Consider the following 22949-nt stretch of genomic DNA (forward strand, 5'->3'; position numbering starts at 1 on the left):
AATGAAGAAATGCCAAAAAAAAAAAAAAAAAAGAAAAAAAAGAAACAATTCGCCAAAAGTTTAGAAGTATTAGGGACAAAAATAATTGATAGGAAAGATAGGAGGACGAATATAAAACAGTGAGTATAGATTCCATGGACTAAATGTAATACTTAAATATATAATTCAAAAATATTTTCTAGAAACAAAAAATGTCTTGGATGTATGTATGGAAATGGTATCCTAGGAAAACTTGACACGACATTGTTAACATTTATGTTATATTCAAGCAAAATTAGTATTCCTCAAAGATTAAGACTCTTTTATGCAACGAGGCAAAAAATCCTAATTGCATGTAAGAAAACAAATTCAGACTGGCTCAGACTTCTCCACAGCAACGATCAATGCTAGAAAACAATGAAATAATGCTTAAAATTCCTCAAGGAGAGAAAGTGTGGATCCAGAAATGCATTTCCAGATAAGTTATCCTTCTAGTAAAAAGGTAGCAGATATCTTTGACTATGCAAAAACCTAGAGAATAGAACTTTCATGAATTTTTATAGCAGATGGAAAACCTCAACAACCACAGGTAAATGGAGAAATTATGGCAAAAACAGTGGCAGTGATGTACCAGTATGATTTAATGTGTGATTAAGGTAAAAATAAACATGGGGATTACAGTTAGGAATTTATTTTATAAACTCTGACAAAGTGGAAATAATACAACAAACAAAAGATGGGAAGGGGGGAAAATGGGAGGTAGTGTAAACACTTTTTATAATTAGAAGCCAAAATTATTTAAAATATAAATGAAATAATTGAAGGTAAATATATTTAAAACTTTAAAGACAAGTACTAAGATACATCTTACAATTCACTAACATTAGGTACTGGAGTAAGAAGGAAGTGAAAATCAAATGGAAATAGACTAATTTATTTAATCGTTGTTGATACTATGGAGTCAATAGATACCATCCAATGAAATAGAGAATTAAATACGTTTTACACTTAGGTTAGCCCACAGATATATTTGCAAATGTGAGAAATAAGGTATATGAAAGGTTGTTTATTGCAACATTTGTAAAAGCCAAGGATTGTGAATCAGGGATGTGCCCATTAATTGGAACCAGTGAAATAATTATGGCATATCCATTCAGTACAGCTCAGGGGTGGGAGGGATACATTTTATTGTATACCTTTTGGTAATTTAACATTTTTTTGTGCCATGTATGTATACACTTTACTTTTAAAAATAACTTTTATTTTTAAAAAATTTAATTTGTAAAAAGAGGCTATTTAAATCATTTGTATTAGACATGATGATAGCCCGTGTTAGACAAATGGCAGTGGCATGGAAAGAAGTGGATGGACTGGAAGTATTATCAGTCGGATTTGGTGTTAGAATGATGAGAGTAAGGAAGAGGAGGGAGTCAAAGACGTCTATGTTTCTTCTAGTTTGGGTAACGGGATAGATAGAGGTGGCATTCCACAAGATAGGATATACTGATTCTCCATGGATCTGTTCTCAGCATTCATCCCTCATCTCTCTATATAGAATTCTATCTCATCCCCTTCCATTACTTTAGATATTACATAATTGTGAACAGTTTCCATATCTTTCATAAACTAGACTACCTGGTTATCAGACGTCCCCTGGATATTACTTATAGCACTTATCCTTAACTAGTGACAAGACCCAAGATCATAAACTTTAGATCTAAAATGGACCTTAGAAACTCCTCATGGTCCAGCCCTTTTATTTTACCAATGAAAACCCTAAGACATAGAGGCATTATGTGACTTTTGGATTTTTGTTGTAAATTTAAATAAGTTGGGGTATGAAATCACATATTTTTGATCTCCCTACTCTTTATTTAAATAATAAACTAAAACATTTATAAACAGTGAACACTAGAACAATTTTGTCCTTTAACAATGTGTGGCAAGTAGGCAATGTATGGGAATTAATGAGAACTTGTCTTCATCTCTGTGATCTCTGCCACTCTGGCTTCAAAATCTTTCTAGCTGCCTAGACTTAAAGCCTGAGACTTCCTTATTCTCTTATTCTAAGGAACACTCCACATCAATCCACTGTTGAGTGACTTTGGTTCTCTTTCTCAAACATCTTACATCCGTGTCTTTTTCTCTGTTGCTGTGGTTTACGTTTTCCTCTCTGGATGATGTCAGTGGCCTTCAAAGTGATCTCCTTGAATTTAGGCTTTATCTTTTTCCACTTACCTTCTAAGGGTAAGTTTCTCTTTATCCATAGTTTTCCCTTCTGCGGTCTCAGTTACCCACAATTGCACTCTAAAAATGTTAAATGAAAAATTCCAGAAATAAACAATTTATGTTTTAAGTCGCACAAAGCTCTGAGTAGCATAATGAAATCTCATGTCATCCCAGTCTGTCTTACCCGGGATGTGAATCATTCCTTTGTCCAGAGTATCCTCACTGTGCACTCTGCCTACTCGTTAGTTTCTTAATAGATGTCTCAGTTATCAGACTGAGAAAATGCAGTGTACATTGGGTTCAGTACCACCCAGAGTTTCACGCATCTACTGCAGGTCTTATCACCAGTGGATGAGAAGGGACTAATATATAGCAAAATATTACTTTCTAAAACCGTGGATCTTTTTGCAACCTCTTGTAAAATTTTCAATGACTTTTGAAAGCAGATAGATCAAAGTCCAGATTTCCTGATGGCATTCGAGGCCCTCCATGAGTTTGAACTAGCCCTTGTTTCTGTTTTGATTTCTAAATACACTTGCGACGGCAGCCATATCTGACTAGTCATCTTTTCCAGAATCCAAGCTGTACTTTTCCACTCATGTGTAGTAGTTCATCTTTTCCCATCTATTTGAAGTAACTTACTTTTGTTACAATTTAAGTATCCTTAAAGAGCTTGTTCATCTACCCTCTACTTTAGAAAGCATTTTCAGTGCAAGCTTTCTTTCCCTGTGTTCCCATGTCTCTGAATTTGTATCACCAATAGAATCATGTTCTCACAGTTTGCTTTCCATTTTACTTAGTGGTATTCTCTCCATGTCCCTTCCGTCATGCAGAGATGTTGTGTTTTTCATTTTGGTATACTATACTAACCTTCCCTTTCCCAATTTTTGCACCTTCTCAGGACTTAGAATATTTTCTGGATTGAATTGAGAACTCTTTGTGACTCCTCTGCAGAACTTCCGTGATCTGAAATTGGATTAAAATCTGAGGTTAGACACCAGAGGGATTATCCACAAACATTTAAGTAACAGTGGAACAAAAGTACCCTTGAGGTTTGTTGTACTTCCAAATGTCATTCTGCACCTGTGACTTTTCCCCCCCAGTTTTCATATCCTATTTATTTTGCAATTTGTTATATCTGGGGCAAAGTTTAAAAAGCGAAACATTATACTTAATTTGATTTCCCAAAGGGACTAGATTATGAATGCAAAGAATTTATTACCTGAGATAATAATGCAAGTTTTGAAACTTTTTTTTGAAAACATCTAAGATAGAGTAGAAAATTTTTGATTTTTTAAAAAGATATACCCGTCAATTGAGAACATCACCTTTGTGTGCTTCACATTTTCTTCCACTAGAGGGCAGCAAATATTCATAATGGAATCAGGCACTAGTTGAAACGCTTTGCGATTTCTTTTGAAATATAGTTTCCAATGCTAAATTGCACAAAATGCCTTTTCCATTAATCTAAAAAATGTATTTTATTGACTTTCTGGCTAACTGGAAATTAAGCCCTGTAAAGGCTTTTAAGTTTAGTAAAGCAAATTGTGCTCTATGGCAGAACATTTTTCTTACCTTAGTTTTTGACTTCATTTCTCATTTCATTTATTCATACAGCAAACGTGTTAATCTCTATTGTGCTAGGCCCTGTGCTGTTCTTGAGGGCACAAAACTGAATAAGACATAATCCCTGCTGCAGAGAACGCTGTTTGATGAAAAAAATTGTTTTAGTATTTCTGTACTAAAGACGATGGAGTAGTAGTCACACTCTAAGAAATAAGAATGAGTGGGCCGGGCGCGGTGGCTCACGCCTGTAATCCCAGAACTTTGGGAGGCCAAGGTGGGTGGATCATGAGGGCAAGAGATCGAGACCATCCTGGTCAACATGGTGAAACCCCGTCTCTACTAAAAATACAAAAAATTATCTGGGCATGGTGGCGCATGCCTGTAATCCCAGCTACTCCAGAGGCTGAGGCAGGAGAATTGCCTGAACCCAGGAGGCGGAGCTTGCGGTGAGCCGAGATCGCGCCATTGCACTCCAGCCTGGGTAACAAGAGCGAAACTGTGTCTCAAAAGAAAAAAAAAAAAGAAAGAAAACCAAGCTCGCTAGGTGTGGTGACTCACACCTTTAATCCCAGCACTTTGGGAGGCTGAGGTGTGAGCCCAGGAGTTGCAGGCCAGCTTGGGCAACATGTCAAAAGCCTGTATCTCTAAAAACAAAACAACACCAAAACAAAACGTTAGCCGAATGTGGTGGCACGTCTGTGGTCCTAGCTACTACTTGGGAGGCTGAGGTGGGAGGATCACTGGAACTTGGGAGATTGAGGCTGCAGCAAGCTGTGTTCGCACCACTGCACTCCAGCCTGGGTGACAGAGCAAGACCTTGTCCCCCAAAAAGCCAGTCATGTTTGGAGAAATGAGACATCCTGGAAAAATAAACAGCATCATATGGTAAGTGCTTTCTCTTGAGGTTTGTAATGGAGTCTTAATGAAGGTACCTGGATTCTTAAACAGTGTAAGGAATAAAGCAAAAGAGTTGGGCGATGGGGTCAAAATATCACCCTTTTTACTGATAGAGGCCAAATCGGAGGATTTGGTTTTAGATTTGTTAGCCAAATGATACCAGGTCCCCAAGTTAGCAGGCTGTCTATCTCCCCACCCCAGGAAGGCCAGGTTTGGGGTGATCCTCACCCCCAGCCTGTGCTTGCTGGGGTAGAGTCCCCAGAGGAGTAGTGAATTGTGTGCTCTCTGTAAGTGGTTTGCTCCCCAGAGGAAAAGTGGGAGGTTCTGAGCCAAGCATGCCCAATTTACTCTTCCTAAGTTTACCAATAAGATAAACCACTTCATCTCCTGTGAGAGAGAGAAGCCATAATTATAGTTACTGAGCTCCTCCAGGGAAGGAAATATCAGAAGTAGTGGAGATGATGCATTCCTCCCTAATATTTCCTAACTTCTGACAGCGACTTCCTGTTTACTTTTTTTTTGAGAAAGCTATTATAGTAGACAAAATAGGGGCTCCCAAAGATACCTGCATTCCAGTCCTGGAGCTTGTAAATGTCCTGTTACATGGCAAAAGGAAATTAAGGTGGTATATGAAATGAAGTTCACTGACCATCTGACTTTAAAATGAGAGATTTTCCTGGGTTGTTTAGGTGGACTGGTGTAATAAATATTAAGAGTGGAAGAGAGATATGGAGAATAATAGAGATGGCAGCATGAGAAAAACTTGGTGCTGAAAATATGAGAAAAGAGCTGTTATAACAAAATGGGAACTTCTGGTCCAGAAGAAGGGATTGTATGTATTTGAAGGAGTAGAGCTCAGTGTCTTGAAAGTTAGAAACTCTTGGCCACCCTCTTTGCCTAAGTCTTCAAGAGATGAAATTGGGTCTGCAAGAGAGAGGTAGTTATAATTTGCATAAACCAATCAAGGTCTGTGTTACTCTGTTTGTTTCCCTTTTGATATGCCTTGTCATTTAGTTAAGGCATGTTTGAATTTCTAGTCTTTTCCCAGTGGGCCACTGGACAAACAGAAAAGGTATACTTTCACAGCATGGGGTAGAGAGTTAAATGCAAAGTAGCACAACTTCACAACCCGGAGGCAGATATGATGATGGCATTAGTCATCTGCAAGAAGATTCAAAGGTGTGGAAAGAGTCTCAGGATGAAGTAGTGTAGTTCAGTTGCTTTTCTCCATTTGAAGATTCCTTGTCATTTCTGGACTGTATTATTGTTAATGTAGATGGCATTCCATTTTAAGAATTTACAGCCATATATATGTATATGGCTGTGTGTGTATGTATATATGTACACACACGTATATATGGATATATGTGCATGAATATATATATTCTACTTGAATATATATATTCTACATATGTATATGTATATATATATTCTACTTGAAATCAGAGCCATGTTTCCCACTTCCATGGGTATGCCCAGAAGCCTGGGCCATAAGGGGTAGACCAGTTAATAAAGCCTTGAGGATGAGTATGCCCACCAGTAGGTACCGTCCCATCAAGAAGATGCTTGAAAGCTAAGTCACTGTAACCATGATAGAGTTAATTCAATACATCCATTGTTTTCTTAGAGTTTCTACTAAGTAATAAACATGTGCTAGGTAGTTGCTGGAGTTAAATATAAATAAATAAGTAAAACAGTTTTCATCCTTAAGGAGTTCTAAGTATACTTGAAAAGAAAGACATGTAAGTGGATAGTGAGAACACAATATAAGATACATAAAAATAAAGAAGTTTATAAGATGCAATTTTCCATGGGCCCTGAGTATCCCCATATACTCCTTCTGGGTATACTAAGAATGAAAGCTTCTGATTCATCTCTACCTAAGCCATTCTCAGGGTTGGGTTTGCAGCATACAACCTTGAGCGATAAGGTAATTTCTTCCCCCAAAGAATAAACTTGCTTACTGCTCACTGTAAAAGTGCTGAATCTCCAAGTTTAGTGTTTCTCTCCTCTAAGGCAACCTACTGCATGTGTAGGCCACTGTCCCTAACTCACGTTGTTTTTTCTGTGATACATGGAGGATGTGAGGAACTGGCATGAACATGAAGCTTTGGCTACTACTTTTGCTGTAAGTAATGAAGTCCTTGGTCTCTGTCTAGGAATCTCATGTCTTCTGCCGGGATCCACGAACAGTAACAGGTTAATTTGTTAGCTTGTAAGTAGGGCAAAATCCTGGACACTTCACAATCCCTGACTATACTCTGCCTTGAGAAAATAAACTGATATTTTAGCGGAGACTTGAAGAATGAATGTGGATTTTTAGGCTGACACTAAGGTCACCTGTACCATGTCAAATAACAGTCAGGCAAAGCTACCCTGTGAATGTTTTAGCTCTCTTGTTAACTCCCTGTATATCTACTTGGTTCATTGTTCAATTCTTGGAAACATGGTGTATATTCTCTTTGTGTCATATTTTTTTATAGTCTATGGTACTTAGTGTGAAGAAAAAAAACAAAGATTATACATTCTCAGATATGAGCATGAGCCATCCAAAGTGTGTATGTATCAAGATTCAGCTTCTTATTGTCATTTTCAAATACCTATTTTGTTGGAGTTTTTAGTTTGATATTTTTATTTAGCTGATTTATCAATGTGAAATTACGTTTTATAAACTTTTGGAATAGGGTGAGTTTCAGGAAAGGTTTTCATAATGTTACAGGACTCCTTCCTTTATGTGGTGTTAAAAATACAGAGACTTGCTCTCTGAGATTTTTCTGGCTTTGTCCACCTATGCTACTTTGGAGTAGATATTCTGGTTCCTTTTCTCCTATTCTGAATTTTGGTTGCACTCACAGCAGTTTCTTTGTTCCACCCTTCTCCAGCACTCCTCTTTTTCATCATCTCCTTCCTGGAAGAAATGAACTGATAAAAGGATTCTGTTGTTATAACCGTCAGAAGGTGCCTAATTGCTTCTTTATCTTTCCCAACAAACAAATGCTAATACTATACAGGTTTTCTGGCTATTAGTGGTTCCTGACTACCCATTAGTATGTTGCGATTTATAGGAATACCTTGTGGTACTATTAATATCATTAGCTTGGCCAGTATATTTCTGCTGTATGTTATACCTCATGAGGTGATTTACCAAGATACCCTACCTTTACGAAAACGTCTCTTAAAATCTCTTAAGATCATATTTTATGATTGCATCTAGGCTATCTTCTGATCTTAATTGGATTTCTCCCTTAGAAGTGCTCATATGGATTAGCTGAGATATATAAATGCTCTTGGATATTTCTCATGATAAATTATTCATATATTCAATTCAGCCTTCTTTGGAGCCTACTATTTGTGCCACGCAGTATGAGCTGGAAACAAGAGTCAGAGAGTTGAATAAACCATGTACCCTACACTGAAAAAGCTCAAAGGCAGATGATTTGTTTGCTGGCATTAGGAATCTGTCTTTACCTCTGATGATGTCAGACCCCTAAAGAAACCTCTCATGAGGAAAAGGAACTTGGGCTTTTTGACTGTCAAAGCTTTATGAAAGTATCTAGTGAACTTTCTGAAACATAGAAGGAAATAAACTGCTGCTAAGCCTCAAATTAATGTGGAGGATAATGTGGATTGATTAATTATGATTAACTGATAGAAGTAATTAATGATATGATATGATATAATATATAATATAATAGATATAATGATATAATTAATTATTAATTAATAAGGATTAATTAATGTGGAGGATACTTTGCTTTCAGTATTGATATTGAAGATACCTGGTAGTTATTAAAGATTTGTCATCCTAAAATGTGGTTGGGTATAGTCATTTACAGTCACAAATTTTTCCCAATAAGTGTTTTCAACCAGAGTAAGTTTAATGGTCTGGTAAAAAAAAAACAAAAAGTGGGGGGTCTCAGAAGCCCACATATTGACTGGCCAGCAGCTTCTTCAGGGAGTTCTCCGTGGTAGTGTGTTTGGGTCAGTCAGAGCTCATTCCATTGACATGAAGCTGATGTAGTGTAATCCCTGGGAAGTGTACAAAAAAAATACAGTGCTAATGATTGAAGGTGACATAGATAGGCATTGCAGGCAGAGGTAGCTCAGCAATCTTTAGTGTCTTTAGTGTCAGCCTGGGTGACAGTGTTATCACAGTGTATACACTGTTCGATAGGACATTTTCTGTTATTCACATTTTAAATATACCTTTGTGTTGATTTCTTTTATTTTTATTTTTTTGTGTTGACATTTTAATGTACAGTCATCTGTTACTTGATGACAGTGGTACTCTCTGAGAAATGCATTGTTAGACAATTTTGTCATTGTTTAAACATCATAGAGTGTGCTTACAGAAACCCACATGTAATAGTCTACAATACACCTAGGCTATATGCTCACACAAACCTAGATGGTATAGCTCTACTAAACACCTAGCTCTTGCTCCTGTGCTACAAAATTGAATAGCATGTACTGAGTACTGTAGGCAAATGTGTCAAAATGGTAAGTATTAGTGTATCTAAACATAGAAAAAGCAAAACAAAAACATGGTATAAAGATTAGAAAATGGTATACCTGTATGGAGCTTGCAGGACTAGAAGTTGCTCTAGGTAAGTTAGTGTGTCAGTAGTGAGTGAAAGTGAAGACCTAGAACATTACCATACACTGCTGTAGACTTTAGAAACACTGTCCATGGCTGGGTATGGTAGCTCACACCTGTAATCCCAGCACTTTGGGAGGCCAAGATGAGTGGATCATCTGAGGTCAGGAGTTCAAGACCAGCCTGACCAACATGGAGAAAGTCCATCTCTACTAAAAATACAAAAGTTAGCCAGGCATGGTGACACATGCCTGTAACCCCAGCTAATGGGGAGGCTGAGAAAGGAGCATTGCTTGAACCCAGGAGGCTAAGGTTGCAGTGAGCTGAGACTGCGCCACTACATTCCAGCCTGGGTGACAGTGAGACAAGAAAGAAAGAAGGAAAGAAGAAAGAAAGAAAGAAAAAGGAAGAAAGAGAGAAAAAGAAGAAGGAAGGGAGGAAGGAAGGAAGGGAGGGAGAGAGGGAGGGGAAGGAAAGAGAAAGGAAAAAGGAAGGAAGGGAAAGGAAAGGAGGAAGGAAGGAAGTAGGGAAGGAAAAGAAAGAAAAGAAAGGAAGGAAGAAAGTTCACAACTGGGGCTACACTAAATTTGTTAATTTTTTTTCTTTAATGTTAGCTTACTGTAATATTTTTACTTCATAAACTTTTCAATTTAATTCTTTTTACTGCTTTATATCACTTAGCTTACACTTAGTGCAAACACAGGGCATGGTGGCGCAGACCTGTAATCCCACATACTCAGAAGTCTGAGGCTTGTGAAGCGCTTGAACCCAGGAGGTGGAGGTTGCAGTGAGCCAAGACTGCGACACTGCACTGCAGCCTGGGTGACAGAGTAAGACTGTGTCTCATATAAAAATAGAAACAAACAAACAAAAACTTACCCAAAACCTAAAATCAAAACCAAAACCAAAAAAGAGAAAAAAACACAAGCACATTGTATAGTTGTATAAAAACATTTTCTTTGTTTATGTTATTACTCTGTAAGCTTTTTTCTATTTTTAAATTTTTTATTTTTATTTTTTAAAAAACATTCAATATTTATTTTACATACAGAGAGCACATTCGCAGGTTTGTTACATGGAAATGTGTGATGCTAAGGTTTGGAATATGGATCCCATCACCCAGGTAACCAGCACAGTATCACAGTATCTGATAGGATGTTTGGCAACCCAAGCTTCCACTCACTTCTTCCTCTAGTAGTCTTCAATGTCTGTTCCCATATTTATGTCCATGTTTGCTCAATGTTTAGCTATCAGTTATAAGTTGAGAACATGCAGTATTTGATTTTTCTTTTCCTCCATTAACTTGCTTAGTATTATGGCCTCCAGCTCCATCTATGTTGCTACAAAGGATATTATTTCATTCTTTTTAGTATTCCATGGTGTATATGTACCACATTTGTGTAATCCCATCTACCATTGATGGGCACCTGGGGTTGATTTCATTTCTTTGCTATTGTGAATAGCACAGCAATAAACAATACGAGTGAGTATGTCTTTTTGGCAGAAGGATCTGTGTTCTTTTGGCTATATACACAGTAATGGGATTGCTGGGTCAAATAGTAGTTCTCTTTTAAGTTCTTTGAGAAGTCTTCAGATTGCTTTCCACAGTAGTTGAACTAATTTACATTCCCATCAACAGGGTAGAAGCATTCCCTTCTCTCTTCAGTCTTGCCAGAATCTGTTGTTTTTTGACTTTTTAATATAACAGTCCTTCTGACTGGTGTGAGATGGCATCTCATTGCTGTTTTGATTGACATTTCTCTGATGACTAGTGATGCTGAACATTTTTTCATGTTTATTGGCCGCTTGTATGTCTTCTTTTGAGAAGTGTCTATTCATGTCCTTTGTCCATTTTTAAATAGTTTTTTTTTTTTGTTAAGTTCCTTGTAGATTCCGGATATTAGACCTTTGTCAGATGCAGAATTTACAAATATCTTTTTCCATTCTGTAGGCCATCTGTTTACTTTGTTGGTGCAGAAGCTCATTAATTAGGTCCTGCTTGTCAATTTTTGTTTTTGTTTTTATAGTTGCTTTTGGGAACTTAGCCAAAAATTCTTTGCCAAGGCCGATTTAAGAAGAGTATTTCCTAGGTTGTCTTCCAGGATTTTTATAGTTTGAGGACTTACATTTAAATATTTGATCATTTTGAATTAATTTTTGTATATGGTAAAAGGTAGGCATCAAGCTTTAATTTTCTGAATATGGCTAGCCAGTTATTTGAGCACAATTTATTAAATAGAGAATTCTTTTCCCATTGCTTGTTTTTGTCAACCTCGTCAAAGATTAGATGGTTGTAGGTGTGTGGCTTTATTTCTGAGTTGTCTGTTCTGTTCTATTAGTCTGTATGTCTGCTTCTGTACCAGAACCAAATGGTTTTGGTTATTGTGGCTTTATAGTGTAGTTTGAAGTCAGGTAGTGTGATGCCTGAGCTTTGTTCTTTTTTTGAGTTGCTTTGGCTATATAGGTTTTTTGTTTTTGTTGTTCCATATGAAGTTTAGAATAGTTTTTTCTAATTATGCAAAGAGTGATGTCAGTAGTTTGATAGGAATAGCTTGGAATCTGTAAATTGTTTTGGGCAGTATTGCCATTTTTACAATGTCGATTTTTCTAATTCATGAGCATGAAATGTTTTTCCATTTATTCGTGTCATCTCTGTTTTCTTTCAGCAGTGATTTGTAGTTTTCCTTTGTAGTTTCTTTTCACCTCCTTGGTTAGCTGTATTCCTAGGTATTTCATTTTCTGTATGGCTATTGTAAATGTGTTTTTATTTCACTCTCAACCTGGAGATTGTCGGTATATAGAAATACTATTGATTTTAATACATTGATTTTGTATCCTTTTTTGTTTGTATGCTTTTGAGATAGACTCTGGCTCTGTTGCCCAGGCTGGAGTGCAGTGGCATGATCTCAGTTCATTGTAACCTCTGCTTCCTGGGTTCAAGTGATTATCCTGCCTCAGCCTCCCGAGTAGCTGGGACTAAAGGCAAGTGCCACTGGGCCTGGGTAATTTTTGTATTTTTAGTAGAGACAGGGTTTTGCCATGTTGGCCAGGCTGATCCTGAACTCCTGACCTCAGGTGCCTTGACCCCCTAAAGTGCTGGGATTATAGGTGTGAGCCATTGTGCCCATCCTGATTTTGTATCTTGAGACTTAACTGATTTAGTTTATCAGTCTGGGAGTCTTTTGGTAGTCTTCAGTGTTTTCCAGGTATAGAATCACAGCATTAGCAAAGACAGGATTTGACTTTGTCTTCTCTTTTGATGCCTTTTATTCCTTTCTCCTGTCTGATTGCTCTGTCTAGGATTTCTAGTACTATGTTGTACAGGAGTGGTGAGAGTGGGCATCCTTGTCTTGTTCCAGTTCTAAAGGAGAATGCTTCTAGCTTTTGCCCATTCAGTATGATGTTGGCAGTGGGTTTGTCATAGAAAGCTTTTATTTTTTGAGGTATGTTTTCTCTGATGCCTTGTCTGTTGAGGGTTTTTATCATGAAGGAATATTATATTTTATTGAAAGGTTTTTCCATGTCTATTTTGATGATCATATGGTTTTTGCTTTTGATTTGTTTATGTGGATTCTGATTCTGTTTATTGGTTTGTGTATGTTGAACCAGCCTTCTATCCCAAGAATAAAGCCTATTTGATTGTAGTATATTAACTTTTTGATGTGCTGCTGTATTTGGTATGCTAATATTTTGTTGAGGATTTTTGCATTCATATTAATTAGGGGTATTGGTATGAAGTTTTCTCTTTTCATTGAGTCTGCCAGATTTTTGTATCAAGCTGACGCTGGCTTCAGAGAATTAGTCAGGGAGGAGCACCTACTACTTGATTTTTTGAAAAGTTTCAGCAGAATTGGTATCAGTTATTCTTTGTATGTCAGTAGAATCCATCTGGTTTAGGACTTTTCATGGTTGGTAGATTCCTTATTATTGGTGCAATTTTAGAAGTTGTTATTGGTCTATTCACAGTTTCAGTCTCTTCCTGATTCAATCTTAGGCGTTTGTGTGCTTCCAGGGATTTATCCATTTCCTCTAAATTTTCTAATTTGTGTGCATAGAGTTATTCATAGGAATCTCTGAGGATCTTTTGTATTCTGTGGGATCTGTTATAATACTGTCTTTGCCATTTCTGATTGTGCATATTTGGATCTTCTCCTTTTTTTTTTTTGTTAATCTAGCTAGCAGTCTATCAATCTTATTTATTTTTTGAAGAACTTTTTGTTCCATTGATCTTTTGTATGGATTTCTGCATGTCAATTTCATTAAGTTCTTTTCAAATTTTAGTTGTTTCTTTTCTTCTGCTAGCTTTTGTGTTGGTTTGTACTCTTTTTTTGTAGTGCCTTTAGGCGCAAAGTTAGATTGTTAACATGAGATCTTTCTGACTTCTTGATGAAGGTATTTAGGGCTATAAAACTTTCCTCTTATTGCTGCATACTAGAGATTTTGATAAGCTGTGTGTCTATTATCATTAATTTCAAGGAATTTAAAAATGCCTGCCTTAATTTCAGTGTTCACCCAGAAGTTATTTAGGAATAAGTTGTTTAATTTCCACGTATTTGTATAGTTTTGAGAGATCTTGCTATTGACTTCTGGGTTTATTTTGTCACCTTGGTCCAAAAGTATTTCTTGTATGATATTATTTTTTTTGAATTTATTGAGACTTGCTTTATGAGCATATGTCAATCTTAGAACATGTTCCATGTGCCGATGAGAAGGATGTATATTCTGTGGTTCTTGGGTGGAGTATTCTGTAGATGTCTATTCGGTCAAGTAGATGTCTATCCAATTGGTCAAGTGTCAAGTTTAAGTCCAAAGTTTGTTAGTTTTCTACCTCAATGATTCATCTAACATTGTCAGTGGGGTGTGGCAGTCTCCCACAATTATTGTATAGTTGTCTAAGTCTTTTTGTATGCCAAGAAGAACTTGTTTTATGAATCTTGGTGCTCCAATGTTGGGTGTGTGTATATTTAGGATAGTTAAGGTATCGTTAGATTGTACCCTTTATCATTATGTAATGCCCTTCATTGTCCTTTTAATCATTTCCTAATTTATTAATAAATTATTAAAATTTATTTTATTTCAATAGGTTTTTGGGGAACAGGTGGCATTTGGTTACATAAGTAAGTTCTTGAGTAGTGACTGCTGAGATTTTTGGTACACCCATCACCCAAGCAGTGTACATTGTACCCAATGTATAGTCTTTTATCCCTTGCCATCCCCTTCCCTTTCTTCTGAGTCCCCAAAGTTCAGTGCATCATTCTTATGCCCTTGAGTCCTCATAGTTTAGTTCCCATGTATGAATGAGAACATACGATGTTTGGTTTTCCATTTCTGAGTTACTTCACTTAAAATCATAATCTTCAATTTTATGCAGGTTGCTGTGTATATCATTATTTCATTCCTTTTTTATGGGTGAGTAGTATTCCATGGTATGTGTATACATATATGTATATAAAACATTTTCTTTGTCTACTTGTTGATCAATTGATGGGCATTTGGGCTAGTTCCATGTTTTTGCAGTTGCAGATTGTGCTGCTGTAAACATGCACGTGCAACTATCTTTTTCATACAATGACTTCTTTTCCTCTGGGTAGATACCTACTAGTGTGATTGCTGGATCAAACAGTAGATCTATTTTTAGTTCTGTAAGGAATCTCCACACTGTGGAGAGTTTTCCACATTGTCCTTCTTAATTTTTATTGCTTTAAAGTCTGTTTTATCTGATATAAGAATAGCAACTCCAGCTGTTGTTTTTTGCTTTCCATTTGCATGGTAGATTCACTCCATGATTTTACTTTGAGCCTGAGGGTGTTATTACATGTGAGAGATGTCTCTTGAAAACAACAGATAGTTGGGTGTTCTCTTTTTATTCAGCCTGCCTCTTTTGTCCTTTAAGTGGGGCATTTGGCCCCTTTACATTTAAGGTTAGTGTTGATATGTGTGATTTTGATCCTGTCGTCATATTGTTAGCTGGTTGTTAAGTAGACTTGACTGAATTGTTGATTTATAGTACCTGTGGGCTATGTGCTTAAGTTTGCTTTTGTGGTAGCAGGTGTTGGATTCCATGTTGAGCACTCCCTTAAAGACTTCTTGTAAGGCTTGTCTTGTTGAAACATATTCTGTCAACATTTGCTTGTCCTAGAAGAATTTTATTTCTTCTTCACTTATTAAGCTTAGTTTGGTGAGATATGAAATTCTTAGTTGGAATTTCTTTCCTTTAAGAGTGCTGAAAATAGGCCCTCAATCTCTTCTGGCTTGTTAAGTTCTGGTGGAGAGGTCTGCTGCTAGTCTGATGGGGTTCCCCTTGTAGGTGTTCTGACCTTTCTCTTTAGCTACCTTTAAGATTTTTTTTTCCTCCCCCTCCAACTTGGACCTTTTCTTTTGGGTTGACCTTGCTGAATCTGATGATGCTGTTCCTTGGGGATGATGACTTGTATAGTATCTGGCCAGGGTTTTCTGTATTTCCTATATTTGCATGTCAACCTGTCTAGCAAGATTACAGAAATTCCTGTGGATTGAATCCTCAAATATGTTTTCCAAGTTACTTATTCTCTCTCCTTCTCTCTTAGGAATGTCAGTGAGTCATAGATTTAGACTCTACATAATCCCTTGTTTCTCAGAGATTTTGTTCATTTTTTAAAAAGTTCTTTATTTTTGTCTGACTGAACCGATTCAAAGAACTGAGGCAGGAAAATAGGGTCTGAAGGCAAGGAACATAAGGCTAATTCACACTTCACCTATAATAGGAAATAGCCTCTCCATAGGGCATAGGTCGTAAATGACTTTGTAACTGTAACATTACTTCATCCTCCTCATTTACATAGGGCGTACCCTAAGTAGAGGGTATTTAAACTCACAAAAACTCTGTAACAGGGCCTTTGAGCCCCTATGCTCAGGCCTGCTCCCACACTGTGGAGTGTACTTTCATTTTCAATAAAACCCTTCATTCCTGGCCGGGTGCAGTGGCTCACACCTATAATTCCAGCACTTTGGGAGGCCAAGGCGGGTGGATCATGAGGTCAAGAGAAGAGACCATCCTGGTCAACATGGTGAAACCCCATCTCTACTAAAAATACAAAAATTAGCTGAGCATGGTGGCACATGCCTGTAGTCCCAGCTACTCGGGAGGCTGAGGAGGAAGAATTGCCTGAACCCAGGAGGCGGAGGTTGCGGTGAACTGAGATCGCACCTATGCACTCCAGCCTGGGTAACAAGAGCGAAACTCCGTCTCAAAAAAACAAAACAAAACAAAACCCTTAATTCCTTCCTTGCTTTTTTATACTTTCTGTCCAGTTCTTTGTTCAAGACTCCAAGAACCTGGACACCCTCCGCTGCTAACAGAAGTGGTCTTTAAGCTCTGAGATCCTTTCCTCAGCTTGCTCTATTCTGCAGTTAACACTTCTAATTGTATTATTAAATTTTTAAAATGAAGTTTTCAGCTAAAGAAATTCAGTTTTGGTCTTTCTTAAAAAGGCTGTTTCATCTTTCAGCCCTTGAATCATTTTATTGGATTGCTTGTCTTCCTTGGATTGAGTTTCAACTTTCTCCTGGATGTTGATGTGCTTCCTAGCCCTGCAGATTCTGAATTCCATATCTGTTATTTCAGACCTTTCAGATTGGGTAAGAACCATTACTGGGGAGCTAGTGGGCTCATTTAAGAATTGCCAGAGTTCTTAAACAGATTCCATCTCACTGTGATGATTGTTATTTTTTAACTGTGGTGTAAATTGAGTAGAGTCAGTTGGCTTCATTTATGGAAGTTTTCAGAGGGCTAAAGCTTTGTACAGGGTCTTTGTTGAATTCTTTCCCTTAGTTTCACAGGTGGGAGAATTATTTTTTTGACATTGTAGATTGGGCTGCAATCCAATAGGTGACACTTGAGACAATGGGTGGCAGATAGGTTGTTACTCAGCCTTGCGTCTCCTTTGTATATCCTCACGTTTGCACCTGTGTTCTGTGGTACGAGGGGGACAGAGGTGTCCTCACCAGCTCCACTCTTGAGCCTTGGGGGAGCCACTTCCCATCCATCATTGGCACTGTCCCCATAATTTGTTGTTGTTATTAGGTCTTCTGGGCCATGAGGCTCCCTTGAGAAGAGGTTTAGTAGGGAGATAGGCCACACCCTTATCAGGCAAGCCCTGTGGAAGGAGGCATGCCTAGGTTCCACACCAGCCTGCCAATTTGTGCGACTGAGCCCTCTCAGCTTTCTGAGAATATGGGCTCCTCCCTGGCTCAAGTGCCTGGCATAGATCCTGTCTTGGCAGTCCGGAGCCACTGGCCACAACCCTGGAACACCAGGACCTGCTTATGGCTCCCTCCCCATGACTCTCAGGGCTGGGTTCTGAGTACACCAAGGGATATGAGGGGCTTACAGACTGCCAGCACAGCACAAGCTGGGCAGTAGAGCCTGCACTGTGTGCACGCTTCTTCAGGGCAGCTAGGCAGGAGCCCTGGAAGGGGCTGGTGGGCAGGCAGGACTGCAGGACAGACGTGCCCCAGTCCCACATGGAAGCAAGCCCTGCTTTCTTCCCAGTGGTTAGCTGGGACTAGACCCTCAAGAGGGAGATGGGCAGCCTCAGGTGGGGGTGGGAGCTTATGGCTGGGCTCTAGTGGAACTGCTCCACACATGCTTGCTGCAGGTCCATCTCCATCTCATCTCTGGGGAAATGCCCCTGCCAGCTCAAACATCCATGGGGGCTGTAGGGGATCCTGCAGGTAGGATCCCAGAGGTCCGTGGTGCAAGTGGGAAATACCCCATCTTCTTCACTCACCCTTTCCCCAAGAGCGGTTCAAGGCAGGGAACCAGCCTTCAGGCACCCCACCTGAGATTCCCAGCTTCCTTGCCTTCAGCCTCAGTGTCTATGACTTTTCACCATCCATGTTTGGTGTTTTCTCTCCAAAGACCTGTTCACATTATGTTGGTTTAGACAAAATCCTTGTCTTTCTCTGTAGGAGCAGCACTTCTGGTCTACACAGGGTTGGGATCATGAATATTACCGTCTTACACCTCCATATTTTGTCCCACTGGAAGGTCCTCAGGGGCAATAACACACAGAGAGCTGTCACCTCTTGTGATAACAATGCCTTCTTCTGAAATAACTCCTGAAAGGCCTGTCTGAGGCTGTTTACATTAAATTAAAATAAATAAATAGAAGGAGTATACTCTAAAATAATGATCAAAAACATAGTATGAAAAATATGTAAACAATTAACTTAGTAGTTTGTCATTAGCAAATATTGTCTACTGCACATAATTTTATGTGCTATTATATGACTAGCAGTGCAGTAGGTTTGTTTATACAAACTGGTGAATAATATATTCCACTAAGATGTTACAGGGCTACAATGTCTCTAGGCAATAGAAAATTTTCAATTCTCTTATATCTTATGGGACAATTATCATACATGAGGCCTGTTATCTTAAACATCATTATGTGGTACATGACTGTGTGTGTGTGTGTGTGTGTGTGATCTTTGTGGTAAGAGTGTTTGTCCTATAGATCAATTAGGTTAGTTATTCCCAGGAGGGATAAGAAAGGAGTTGGGAATAAACCTCTTACATAGAAAGAGTCTGGCCACTCCTAGCACTCTGGGAGGCTGAGGCAGAAGGATTGCTTGAGCCCAGAGGTTCGAGACCAGCCTGGGTAACATGGCAAAACCCCGTTGCTACTACAAATGAATTAAAATAGCTGGGCATGGTGGCGTGTTTCTGTAGTCACAGCTCCTCAGGAGGCTGAGGTGGGCTGAGCCCAGGAAGTCAAGGCTGCAGCAAGATCATGTCACTGCACTCCACTCTGGGCAACAGAGTGAGATGCTGTCTAAAAAAAAAATAAAATTAGTCTATGAAGGTAATTATCTGGGGCAATCAATGAAATAATCCACAGCTTATGGTTCTATATTTGAATTTAAATGGTCAATTTAGCCTGCTTGATTATAGTTTTGTCCTAAAACATAACCCTAACAATTGATTATAAATATGTATAATCTTTACTGATACTTTTCTTTTTATACTCCCTTGAGACAAAAGAACTATTTTTGTTTGCTTTATATTTGAAAACCCTACTGTTTATATAGATTTGTTAATAAAAGCATGCTAAGTTGATGTTTTCAGAGAAAGTTAATCATACCTCCCAGATTCTTCCCTGAAGATTTCAGTAAAGTTTAATTTTTTGTTGTTATAAATCTTTGAGCATGCAAACACTTAAGACTAAACATGGCTGAGCATAGTGGCTCATGCCTATAATCCCAGCACCTTGGGAGGCCAAGGCAAGTGGATTGCCTGAGGTCAGCAGTTTGAGGCCAGCCTGGAAAACATGGTGAAACCTGTCTCTACTAAAAACACAAAAATTAGCCAGGCATGGTGGTGGGCGCCTGTAATCCCAGCTACTCAGGAGGCTGAGGCAGGAGAATTGCTTGAACCCAAGAGGCGGAGGTTGCAGGGAACTGAGATTGTACCACTGCACTCCAGCCTGGGTGACAAAGTAAGACTCAAAGAAAGCAAGTCTCAAAAAGAAAAGATTAAACATACACTGAATTTTATATTGCAACCAATGAAACTTACTGTGACATTAATCTGAAATATTTAATGATGAGCATGATTGCTATTGAACTTCATGAAATTTAAAGATAAGTATTGAATTTTGTCATAATTTATATGTGGAAGAATAGTATAGATGTAACCCATAAAACATGTTATTGTATTGACTGTAAGGATGTTATTGAGGATAGGATTTAATTCATTATATATTATTTTCTGTATGAATACTCATAGAAGAATTTTCTCAGTTCTTAGAACCTAGTTTTACTGCTTATAAACTATTGTTTTGTTTACCTTTTAGAGGCCCTGTATTTTATAACTGATCATATTCCTCTTTGCATTGCCTGCCAGGAAGCTCAGAGCCAAATTTCTGGCCAATCTGTAGTTAAGTGTGAGGATATTATGGCATGAAGTATATGTCCTAACCTCACACTTCATCTTACTTTTATGTTGCCATTTTTTCTTATCTATTACATTTTATAACTTATTATATTGATTTTGTTTTTGGTAAGCCATTAATTTCAATTAACAAGAAGTCTGGATAAATAAAGTGAATATAAATAATTACAAGTGGGAGGTGTTTACATAGTCAAATTTCAGGATTGGAGCTAACTATGGGCAAACTGAATGAAGCAAGAAGTTTTTCTGTCTGAGGATCTCAGGACCATGAACGTAGGAGGAATTTAAAGATCAGGCTTTATAATTTCTCACATTAGAGTTTCCTACATTTTAGGTAGTCTGGGTACTGTGACCTCAAACTCCCTTTTTTCCTTATTCTTCATTCTCAGTGCTTACCTTGGCCTCACAGGCAATAAGTATTTTTTGTCCCAAAATAAATTCCCCAAATTTCCACCAGACACAGATTTATTTGGGCAAGCAAATACCCATGGAAGGAATACGAATTAAATCTTCCTACCTATCATTCAGAAGTGGGTATGAGTAAGTAACAGCATCATAAAATTGAAAGGGTCTTTAGAAAGCCAAAACAACTCTCATTTTATAAGTAAGGAATTGAGGCTCCCTGTGGTAAAGTAATTCGCCAAAGGGCATACAGTTTGTGTTAAAAACAGGACTAGAATTCCTAAATACAAATCCAGTGTATGTTAGGAAATAGCTTTTTAAAAGAACCATAAGACATGGGACAGTTCTTTATAGATATTTAATCCATACTTAACATATATAAAATACTCTACCAAAGGAGTGTCACCTTTGGAGCTGGTAGGGATCCACGCTGCCCTTGTGGATTCAGTATTCACATAGGGATTTATATGAGGCATCTCATTATAATGAGAATAAAGATCGAGTAGAGGACAAAGAAATAGAATGGGAAAAAGAATACCTGGAACAAGGAGCAATAAAAAGTAGAGGGAAAAGAAGCAAAGGATAAGATTATGAGGCGAGACAAGGAAGATGGAAAGATGGAGACAAAAACTAGAAGTGAAAGAAACAGGAGAATAAAAATGAGCAAAAGAGAAACAGATGAAATATGGGACTATGAGAATGAAAAGTAAGAAAGAGATAATAAGGAATATAATATTAAAGAGATGAAAAATACCCCCCAGATAGTCAAATGCTCAATCAGCTTTTATAGATAACAGGTGAAACAACACAAGACACAATTAGTGTTTAAAAACATTGAGTATTCATTTTACTTTCCAAGTTACTGAGAGGCATCAATATATTGCCCTAAAATGAAAATTAATATATTGGAAAAAACCCCAACAAATAAATCCTGAAACTTTTTGGGTAAAATTTTAGTAGGAGGAAATTCATTAAAATATTCATAGATTTTTGATTTGCAGAGAAGTAGTTAAACTGGGATAAAAAGCAAACCCTCATCCTAGGTCTGGGCTATCTTCCTTTAAAGATGCAAATTAAGCATGGACTTTCAAATAGTACTTAGGATAGGAAAGTTACAATTAGCTGCTATAATAATTGTGCTCTTTGGTTCTTTCTTTGTTTCACAGTGGCTTTAATTAAAGGCCTAGTTATGTAGGAAAGTCACATTAATTATTCATCTGCAAACATTTACATAGACTTCCCTGTTCCCCTTCAATAAATTATCAACTTCACATCTCCATAATTTAATCAAAATGACTAAAAATACACCATCTTAGGCTTCTGCCCCTCCTCTCTCGGCTTTGTCTCTTCAGTGTTACTTGTTATTGCAGAAGACTTCCCACTGTTATTAAGAAAGAAGAGAAGAAAATCTGTCGGCTGAAACTGTGTAGATAGTGTTTACTTTTTGCACACTGTCATATTGATCAGTACAAAGCTGTGGTCTGCAAATGTCTGAATTTTTTTGGAGTAACATGAGAGGGACTATAGAATTGTGGTATTATTAAAAGTCAACATGATGCTAGAATATATTAATAGAAGCATATTCAAGAATAAAGAATTTTTTTCCTATAATCCTCAGAGTGTAAAGAATCAAAGCTTCCTTTACTAAGCATAGAAAAATTATAAAAGGGAAACTTCTAGGGTTTCAGCTAAGCACTGTAGAGAGTCATATGTAAAATTAGAAATGTGATTTAAGAAAAATTACCTGTGGAGGCAGATGTGCAATTTGATAGATAAATAATTATCTTACTTAGTAGGGCTGCAATTTGACCTACCCCTTTTTTATTTCCTTCTGACTTTTATTTTAGGTTCAGGGGTCCATGTGCAGGTTTGTTACATGGGTAAATTGCATGTTGCTGGGGTTTGGTGTACAAATTATTGCATTACCCAGGTAGTGAGCATAGTACCTGATAGGTAGTCTTTTGATCCTTACATGATTTCATTTTTTTTATGGCTGCATAGTATTCCATGGTACATATGCATCACATTTTGGTTATCCAGTCCACCATTGATGGGAATCTAGGTTGATTCCCGTCTTTTCTATTGTGAATAGTGCTGCAATAAACACACACGTATATGTATCTCTGTGGAAGCATGATTTATATTCCTCTGGGTATATACCTAGTAATGGGATTCCTGGGTTGAATGGTAGTTCTCTTTTAACTTCTTTGAGAAATCTCCAAACTGCTTTCCACAATGACTGAACTAACTTACATTCCCATCAACAGAGTGTAAGCATTCCTTTTTCTCTGCAACTTTGCCAACATCTGTTATTTTCTAACTTTTTTTTTTTTTTGAGATGGAGTT

The 22949-nt window shown here is 37.7% G+C and overlaps 1 protein-coding gene and 1 long non-coding RNA gene across 4 annotated transcripts in view; one reads left to right on the forward strand and one right to left on the reverse strand.

Annotated features, from left to right (window-relative positions):
- The window catches only part of IGSF11 (immunoglobulin superfamily member 11), a 206519-nt gene that overhangs the window by 27096 nt on the left and 156474 nt on the right, over positions 1-22949 (forward strand). The window lies entirely within an intron of this gene.
- The window catches only part of LOC103788385 (uncharacterized), a 42332-nt gene continuing 19984 nt past the window's right edge, over positions 602-22949 (reverse strand). Inside the window, exons 4-6 of the long non-coding RNA XR_001907446.5 lie at positions 3784-3913; positions 3079-3174; positions 602-2286 (exon numbers count right to left, since the gene is read on the reverse strand). This is a non-coding gene — a long non-coding RNA (uncharacterized LOC103788385). The remainder of the gene's footprint in view (positions 2287-3078; positions 3175-3783; positions 3914-22949) is intronic.

Source organism: Callithrix jacchus, chromosome 15, assembly GCF_049354715.1.
Source record: "Callithrix jacchus isolate 240 chromosome 15, calJac240_pri, whole genome shotgun sequence".
NCBI lineage: Eukaryota > Metazoa > Chordata > Mammalia > Primates > Cebidae > Callithrix > Callithrix jacchus.